The sequence below is a fragment of the Montipora capricornis genome, chromosome 8 (assembly GCF_036669925.1).
Source record: "Montipora capricornis isolate CH-2021 chromosome 8, ASM3666992v2, whole genome shotgun sequence".
NCBI lineage: Eukaryota > Metazoa > Cnidaria > Anthozoa > Scleractinia > Acroporidae > Montipora > Montipora capricornis.
The window spans coordinates 1,897,603-1,906,705 of record NC_090890.1 but is presented as its reverse complement, the minus strand read 5'-3'; the positions used below and the strand labels follow the sequence as shown (position 1 = coordinate 1,906,705).

The following is a 9,103-nucleotide window of genomic DNA, read 5'->3' as shown; positions in this document are numbered from 1 at the left end:
TAATAAAAAGTGAAATGGATGAAAGGTTAGTCGATTTTACGTAGAAAAAAGAACAAGTTCTAGAGTTTGTGAATGCATAAATTTTTATTTCAAATCTAAAAATAATCATTTGTTTATATTACTTTCAATAGAATCTAAGTGTACGATGAAATTCTTGCAATAAGTTCAATAAAATAATTCAATTAATAACATGAGTTACCATGGCAACTTTTTCTACCGTGCCAAAATGGTGTCCACTTTCGAAAAAACCCACGTCCTATGATTGCGATTTGTCAACCATGATTTATAGCTGACGAAATGGTACAATGTATACTCGTGAAACTTGGGAATAATTCCACTTGTGTTTTGTCCAAAATCAAATAATTTTTCTTGCCTTAAGGCTTATTATTTGATTTTGGACAAAGCACGTGTGAAATTATTCCCTAAATTCACTCATCACTATTTGATAACCCATACAAATTCATCAAAATAAGGAATAAAATATATGCAAGGGATTTCATTATTATTAAATAAGTATAAAAATATGGCTTATGTTACCCCAATTACAAATATAGTTGTTAGAAATTGGCGCGGCTTATCTGCGGGAAGATCTGATAAAGGCTGTCTCTGGTGGCCAGTTTTCCGTCTTTGCATCCAATTTTATGCCTAGTTGCATGTACTAAGCTACAAACGTTCCGCTCATATTCTTGTTGTAATGCAAAAAAATCTATGGCAAAACTGGGTTTGAGAAATTCCTGTCAACAAATACCAGAAAAAGATCAATCATATGTCCAAGTTGGTAAAAACGATGTTCATTACAGTAAAGTGCTAAAATTACATTAAAGTACTTTCCGTTACAATATTAGTGAATAGTGAGTTGACGTTTCATGAACAGTGGATAAACTTGACTTCTAAAGACTAGACTTTGGATTTCTTTTGTTTTGTGTCAAAACACTTTTTTCCGTAAATTTCAGCTGGTAAGGTCAGGGTGCGGCTTACCTCCGGGTTTACAGTTCACCTGCCAGTTCAGTTGGGTAACACTAGCATACTAAAACAAATTAACCATGTGGATTACCTGCATGGGTACACCTACTTTTCAAGTTACATCAAACTGTATGAGATGTGCTACCCGCCAGTTCCGATTAAAAATACTACAAATTAGTATACTAAGACAAATTAACTGCATGGTTAGACCGAATTTACAAGTTACATCGAACTGTATGTGGTGCGCCACCCGCCAGTTCAGATGAAAAATACTACAAATGAGTATACTATGACAAATTAACTGCATGGTTAGACAGAATTTACAAGTTATACATACATCGAACTGTATGAGGTGTGCCACCCGCCAGTTCAGATGAAAAATACTACAAATTAGTATACTATGACAAATGAACTGTATGGTTACACCGAATTTACAAGTTACATCCAACTGTATGAGGTGTGCCACCCGCCAGTTCAGATGAAAAATACTACAAATTAGTATACTATGACAAATGAACTGCATGGTTAGACCGAATTTACAAGTTACATCGAACTGTATGAGGTGTGCCACCCGCCAGTTCCGATGAAAAATACTACAAATTAGTATACTATGACAAATTAACTGCATGGTTAGACCGAATTTACAAGTTACATCCAACTGCATGAGGTGTGCCACCCGCCAGTTCAGAAGAAAAATACTACAAATTAGTATACTATGACAACTTAACTGCATGGTTAGACCGAATTTACAAGTTACATCGAACTGTATGAGGTGCGCCACCCGCCAGTTCCGATGAAAAATACTACAAATTAGTATACTATGACAAATTAACTGCATGGTTAGACAGAATTTACAAGTTACATCGAACTGTATGAGGCGCGCCACCCGCCAGCTCAGATGAAAAATACTACAAATTAGTATACTATGACAAATAATTAACTGCATGGTTAGACAGAATTTACAAGTTACATCGAACTGTATGAGGTGTGCCACCCGCCAGTTCAGAAGAAAAATACTACAAATTAGTATACTATGACAACTTAACTGCATGGTTAGACCGAATTTACAAGTTACATCGAACTGTATGAGGTGCGCCACCCGCCAGTTCCGATGAAAAATACTACAAATTAGTATACTATGACAAATTAACTGCATGGTTAGACCGAATTTACAAGTTACATCGAACTGTATGAGGTGTGCCACCCGCCAGTTCCGATGAAAAATACTACAAATTAGTATACTATGAGATCTGAACTGATCGGTTAGACCGAATTTACAAGTTACATCGAACTGTATGAGGTGTGCCACCCGCCAGCTCAGATGAAAAATACTACAAATTAGTATACTATGACAAATAATTAACTGCATGGTTAGACAGAATTTACAAGTTACATCGAACTGTATGAGGCGCGCCACCCGCCAGTTCAGATGAAAAATACTACAAATTAGTATACTATGACAAATAATTAACTGCATGGTTAGACCGAATTTACAAGTTACATCCAACTGTATGAGGTGTGCCACCCGCCAGTTCAGAAGAAAAATACTACAAATTAGTATACTATGACAACTTAACTGCATGGTTAGACCGAATTTACAAGTTACATCGAACTGTATGAGGTGCGCCACCCGCCAGTTCCGATGAAAAATACTACAAATTAGTATACTATGACAAATTAACTGCATGGTTAGACCGAATTTACAAGTTACATGGAACTGTATGAGGTGTGCCACCCGCCAGTTCCGATGAAAAATACTACAAATTAGTATACTATGACAAATGAACTGTATGGTTAGACCGAATTTACAAGTTACATCCAACTGTATGAGGTGTGCTACCCGCCAGCTCAGATGAAAAATACTACAAATTAGTATACTATGACAAATTAACTGCATGGTTAGACAGAATTTACAAGTTACATCGAACTGTATGAGGCGCGTCACCCGCCAGTTCAGATGAAAAATACTACAAATTAGTATACTATGACAAATTATTAACTGCATGGTGAGACCGAATTAACAAGTTACATCCAACTGTATGAGGTGTGCCACCCGCCAGTTCAGATGAAAAATACTACAAATTAGTATACTATGACAAATGAACTGTATGGTTAGACCGAATTTACAAGTTACATCCAACTGTATGAGGTGTGCCACCCGCCAGTTCAGATGAAAAAATACTACAAATTAGTATACTATGACAAATTAACTGCATGGTTAGACAGAATTTACAAGTTACATCGAACTGTATGAGGTGTGCCACCCGCCAGTTCAGAAGAAAAATACTACAAATTAGTATACTATGACAACTTAACTGCATGGTTAGACCGAATTTACAAGTTACATCGAACTGTATGAGGTGTGCCACCCGCCAGTTCAGATGAAAAATACTACAAATTAGTATACTATGACAAATGAACTGCATGGTTAGACCGAATTTACAAGTTACATGGAACTGTATGAGGTGTGCCACCCGTCAGTTCCGATAAAAAATACTACAAATTAGTATACTATGACAAATGAACTGCATGGTTAGACCGAATTTACAAGTTACATCGAACTGTATGAGGTGTGCCACCCGCCAGTTCAGATGAAAAATACTACAAATTAGTATACTATGACAAATGAACTGCATGGTTAGACCGAATTTACAAGTTACATCGAACTGTATGAGGCGCGCCACCCGCCAGTTCAGATGAAAAAATTAATGCTACAAATTAGTATACTATGACAAATTCTTAACTGCATGGTTAGACCTAATTTACTAGTTACATCCAACTGTATGAGGTGTGCCACCCGCCAGTTCAGATGAAAAATACTACAAATTTGTGTTTGATGTATTTGCCACTGAACGATGACTGACAATTTCCTCAGACCCAAGGGACAGTGAAACCTTCTTGATTTTTGTCAAAAAACTTACAGTATAATATGAACAGAGAAGTCACTGATTGTTGCAGTGAATATTTCTCCCTTGTATTCACCCAGTTCAATGTGAGAGCATTTGACTCTTCCATAATTACCTTATGTCTGGAACAAATTTACTAGACCCAGCTAAAACAGTTTGACCTAATAATGTTCACAAGGTATATCCAAAATGGCAATGAAACCTCTACCCTCCCAAGTTTTGACACAAAGACATCAATTATTAATCACAATTGCATCACAATTTGCAATCAGCACTGTCTGTTTCTTGCATCTCAGGAAATTCCCTCCAATTAAATTTCAATGCTCAATTTCCTTCAGCACTGCATCTTGTGGTTGAAGTAGATGAAGGCCCTGGAAAAGAGTCACACCAGTCAATCAATCAATTTTATTTATATACCTAATTTCATAATATCATTTTCGAAGAATGTTGTAACAAATCACTTTGCCATTCATAAGCAATGTTCCTGTGTAGGTGAAACTGAATAATGAAGCTACATGTAAGAGCTAAAGGAATTATTGCAAGAAACTTGTATCTTACCATGACGAGCTTCGGCTGACAAAAAAATATATGCAAATGAGCTTACGGTGATTTGAAATCACCCTTAGCTAATCATTAAGTGTAACTCAAGAACTCATTTCGCAAGTTTAGGTGTCGCAGATATCGCATCAGAGTCCGCTTCTGACATAATATTATTCAGTTACTTTTTTTTACACCTTTTAAGTCACAACGGAGAAGCATAAATCCACAAAACGTCATTCAGGGAACGTTTTCCAGAGACTTTGCCCCGTGTAGCTCGCGTGGCGTGCAGCAATTCTCACGAGGATTTTAGAGTAATTCTTGCTCGCACGATTCTGCAACACTGTGGCAAATACGCATAACTCGCTTTTTGAGTTCAGTTATATTCAATTTACGTACATGTATGCTTTGTATGTACTAAATTGGTTCTGCCTTCAGATAACAACAGTCCAAACTGCACTGACTACCCAAGAGAGACAGAACTTATTAGTACAAAATAATAATTATTACAACATTGGTTCTGCCTTCAGATAACAACAGTCCAAACTGGACTGACTACCCAAGGGAGACAGAACTCATTAGCACAAAATAATTATTATTACAACATTGGTTCTGCCTTCAGATAACAACAGTCCAAAACTGGACTGACTACCCAAGGGAGACAGAACTCATTAGTACAAAATAATAGCTATTACAAAATTGGTTCTGCCTTCAGATAACAACAGTCCAAACTGGACTGACTACCCAAGAGAGACAGAACTCATTAGTACAAAATAATAGCTATTACAAAATTGGTTCTGCCTTCAGATAACAACAGTCCAAAACTGGACTGACTACCCAAGAGAGACAGAACTCATTAGCACAAAATAATAATTATTACAACATTGGTTCTGCCTTCAGATAACAACAGTCCAAACTGGACTGACTACCCAAGGGAGACAGAACTCATTAGCACAAAATAATTATTATTACAACATTGGTTCTGCCTTCAGATAACAACAGTCCAAAACTGGACTGACTACCCAAGGGAGACAGAACTCATTAGTACAAAATAATAGCTATTACAAATTTAATTGGTTCTGCCTTCAGATAACAACAGTTCAAAACTGGACTGACTACCCAAGAGAGACAGAACTTATTAGTACAAAATAATAATTATTACAACATTGGTTCTGCCTTCAGATAACAACAGTCCAAACTGGACTGACTACCCAAGAGAGACAGAACTCATTAGCACAAAATAATTATTATTACAACATTGGTTCTGCCTTCAGATAACAACAGTCCAAAACTGGACTGACTACCCAAGAGAGACAGAACTCATTAGCACAAAATAATAATTATTACAACATTGGTTCTGCCTTCAGATAACAGTCCAAACTGGACTGACTACCCAAGAGAGACAGAACTCATTAGTACATTTAATAATTATTATTACAAAATTGGTTCTGCCTTCAGATAACAACAGTAAAAAATGGACTGACTACCCGAGAGACAGAACTCGTTAGGGTAAAATAAAAATGATTAAAAAGAGACTGGTTGTGCCTTTTGATAACAAAAGTCAAAAACAGACTATCACATGCAAGAAATATTAATGGTATGATATGAAACACCAAAAGCACCCATTGAATGAAAGTCAGTATACATGTAGATAGTTATAAACTGCATGACAACGACAGTGTCAGCAATTATTCGGTGCCCTTGAATTAAATTTGATTTTTGTCAGCCTTTTCAGGTGATCAGTTGTTTCTTTGTTGTACTTACATCCAGTGTAAGAAATATGGGAAACATAAAAATCCCAGTGAGTTAATAGATTGTATACCTCAGGTATATGCTACCCAAGAGGTTACAGAGTGAAATGGTGAAAGAGTGATCATGAGTTATGGATTGTATACCTCAGGTATATGCTACCCAAGAGGTTACAAAGTGAAATGGTGACACAGTGAGTTATGGATTGTATACCTCAGGTATATGCTACCCAAGAGGTTACAAAGTGAAATGGTGACACAGTGAGTTAATAGATTGTATACCTCAGGTATATGCTACCCAAGAGGTTACAAAGTGAAATGGTGACACAGTGAGTTATGGATTGTATACCTCAGGTATATGCTACCCAAGAGGTTACAAAGTGAACTGGTGACACAGTGAGTTAATAGATTGTATACCTCAGGTATATGCTACCCAAGAGGTTACAAAGTGAAATGGTGACACAGTGAGTTAAGAATTGTATACCTCAGGTATATGCTACCCAAGAGGTTACAAAGTAAAATGGTGTGACAGTGAGTTAAGGATTGTATACCTCAGGTATAAAATTATGCTACACAATTAATTATTAATAGCATAGCTGTAAATTTAATTTTGTATACTCTTTCGCATCAACTTTTAGGCCATGCTTTAACTTGCTTTTTCTGTGCACTTAGATCGCTAAGAAGTAATTCCAGGTTTCACCTGAAAGGATTGTGATTGTGCATAGACCTCAAAAACCCAACTCCTCCCGCTCACCTCCCAAATACACAAGAATGTCAATTAAAATAGCTACAAGCTTCGTGTACTTACTCCTGTTCCACTTAATTTTGTCAGATTTCTCATCATTGTCTGCCACCCTTCATTTGGGATTCTGGCCTCAAAAGAACCCAGTCGGGAAGTTGAAATTTGTGCAAATAGTGTTGCAGCACATCTGGAAAAATAACCTAGGGATCAAGTCCACAGAACCGCCTTATCAAGGACAATCAAAGAAATTAGATAATTTATATTTTGGTCAAATTGATGGAAATAAGATTTGTCATCAAGATACTTTATTTGGGTGGGAATGACGGAGGTATTGACAATTAATGGGAGACCAAAGCGAGATAATCTCCCAGGCGGTTTCTTCTGAAGTGTAACCGACCTTTCAGTGAAATCTAGTGTCAAAGGAGTCATCCTATTAAGCACCCAGTCCAAAATTTAGCTTGCTCTGGCTCCTCGTGCATGAGAAACCAGTGAAGGTACATGTAGTTATACAGGTGACAAGGGAGTAACTACAGAATAACCGGCCACTATTGTGCTCTTGTAGTGGCATCGTTTGAAGAACAAGGCATCTGCAAGTGGCGAATAAGGGGCTGGGTATACAGAGATCCATATATTACATGTAATTCCCTATTCGTTATTATTGTTATTGCCTGAAATGGCCTTAATACAATATAAAGTGAAATTACTAAGGGAGTAGGTCTGCAAAAGTAATGACTGTGCTGAGGCCCTCCTTGGCGTTTTGGGAAACGAGGGAAGATGGCTATTTTGAACTGAGGAACAGAGGAAAAATGACAAAATGTCTTAGGAACAAGGCGACATAAACAATTTTAGGGAGCAAAAAGCTAGGTACAAGTTTGAAAGTAAATTGGGCCGGGAACAAGGGAACAAAACTTTAAAATTTTAAGCCATTTAAACTTAAATCAGGTTTGTAAGTAAGATGACGACTTACCGAAAACTCCTCCGGCAGTCTTTTGCTTTTCGGATCTTTTGAATCTTCCCGCCCATTCGCTAAATGTAGCTGTTCGGCCAGGCCACCCTTTGTTCCAAACGTTCGTAGAACTCTCTTTACGTTTTGAAGAAGGTCTCTATTTTTGCCATGAAGTCTTCACCGATTAACCCTTTCGGAGACTGTCTGAGGTTGAATCATGTCACTGGCGTATCTTTGTGGCGAATGCTGATTATCTGACCTGAATTGTCGTTGCCCTTTCTTCCGGATTCCGTCGATGTTTACTGGGTTTATTTGGTGGAATGCGTGCCATTTCACCCGCACAAAATGTTAAGGAATCGCAAAGATCCAATTTTGGTCGTCCAACAAGGGAAAAAGAGAGGAAGAGGACATGGATCGATCGCCCGCGCGAAAAACAAACCGATAATTCAAACCGATCTCGTTCCCAGAGTCTTTGCGGCAGGGCAATTCATAATGGTGGACAAAGTTGTTACATCATGTAATTATTGTGAAATGTCCACAATCCTTCTCTTTGTGCCAACATCCAATCACAACCCGTTGCGAGCCCAGTGCGATTCGTGGGGCGCTTTCATTTTGGGTGGAAAAACCGGGGAGAATTTTCTACTTTAAAGGTGCAGAGCAAATTTCCTCAATCAAAATATGGAACGGGGGAAAGTGTGTTCCTTTTGAGATTTCCTTTTCTGTTTTTCTCAAGAGACTGGATACTAATCATTTAGAATAACAAATATGGCTGCCGGATTTTCGATCATTACTTCACAAGAAGTAATTCTCACCTGCAGCTACGGGCTATGAAAGCACCCACGTTAATTGACTAAAACCCGCACGATTAATTTAGGCAGCTAAACGCCAATGCTATTTTTTTTTTCTTTTTTCAAGGAGCATGGTAAAGTCTGCTTACTAGCCTACATTACTTTCTCAATCTCATTCTGTGCTGGGACTCCTATATCACAAAGGCCTTGATTTACATGTTATTTGCATGATTCATCCCAGCAATTTACATGAAATTTACACAAAAAAACTATTTTATGGCCGGGTTGTGTCAGTTTACATAGATTTTATGGCCTTTGCAATTGTTGTAAACAATTAAAACGGTCTAATCTTGTGAGGCCCTAAGTACCCGTTTATATGGAGAAAAATTGTCCCGGGAAGAAGGGTCACTCGCTTACCGGAGTTACCCTGGACCAGCCAACTTTTCCTACATTTCCCTATACAATGCGGTTTA

General features: G+C 37.7%; 1 long non-coding RNA gene across 1 annotated transcript; it reads right to left on the bottom strand.

Moving 5' to 3' along the window:
* Positions 1-2,241: 2,241 nt before the first annotated feature.
* Positions 2,242-8,322, bottom strand: LOC138060675 (uncharacterized). Its single transcript, XR_011134406.1, has 3 exons — positions 7,864-8,322; positions 6,963-7,096; positions 2,242-4,240 (listed from the first exon to the last, which is right to left on the bottom strand). It is a non-coding gene; the product is annotated as an uncharacterized lncRNA (long non-coding RNA).
* Between the last annotated feature and the right edge of the window lie 781 nt (positions 8,323-9,103).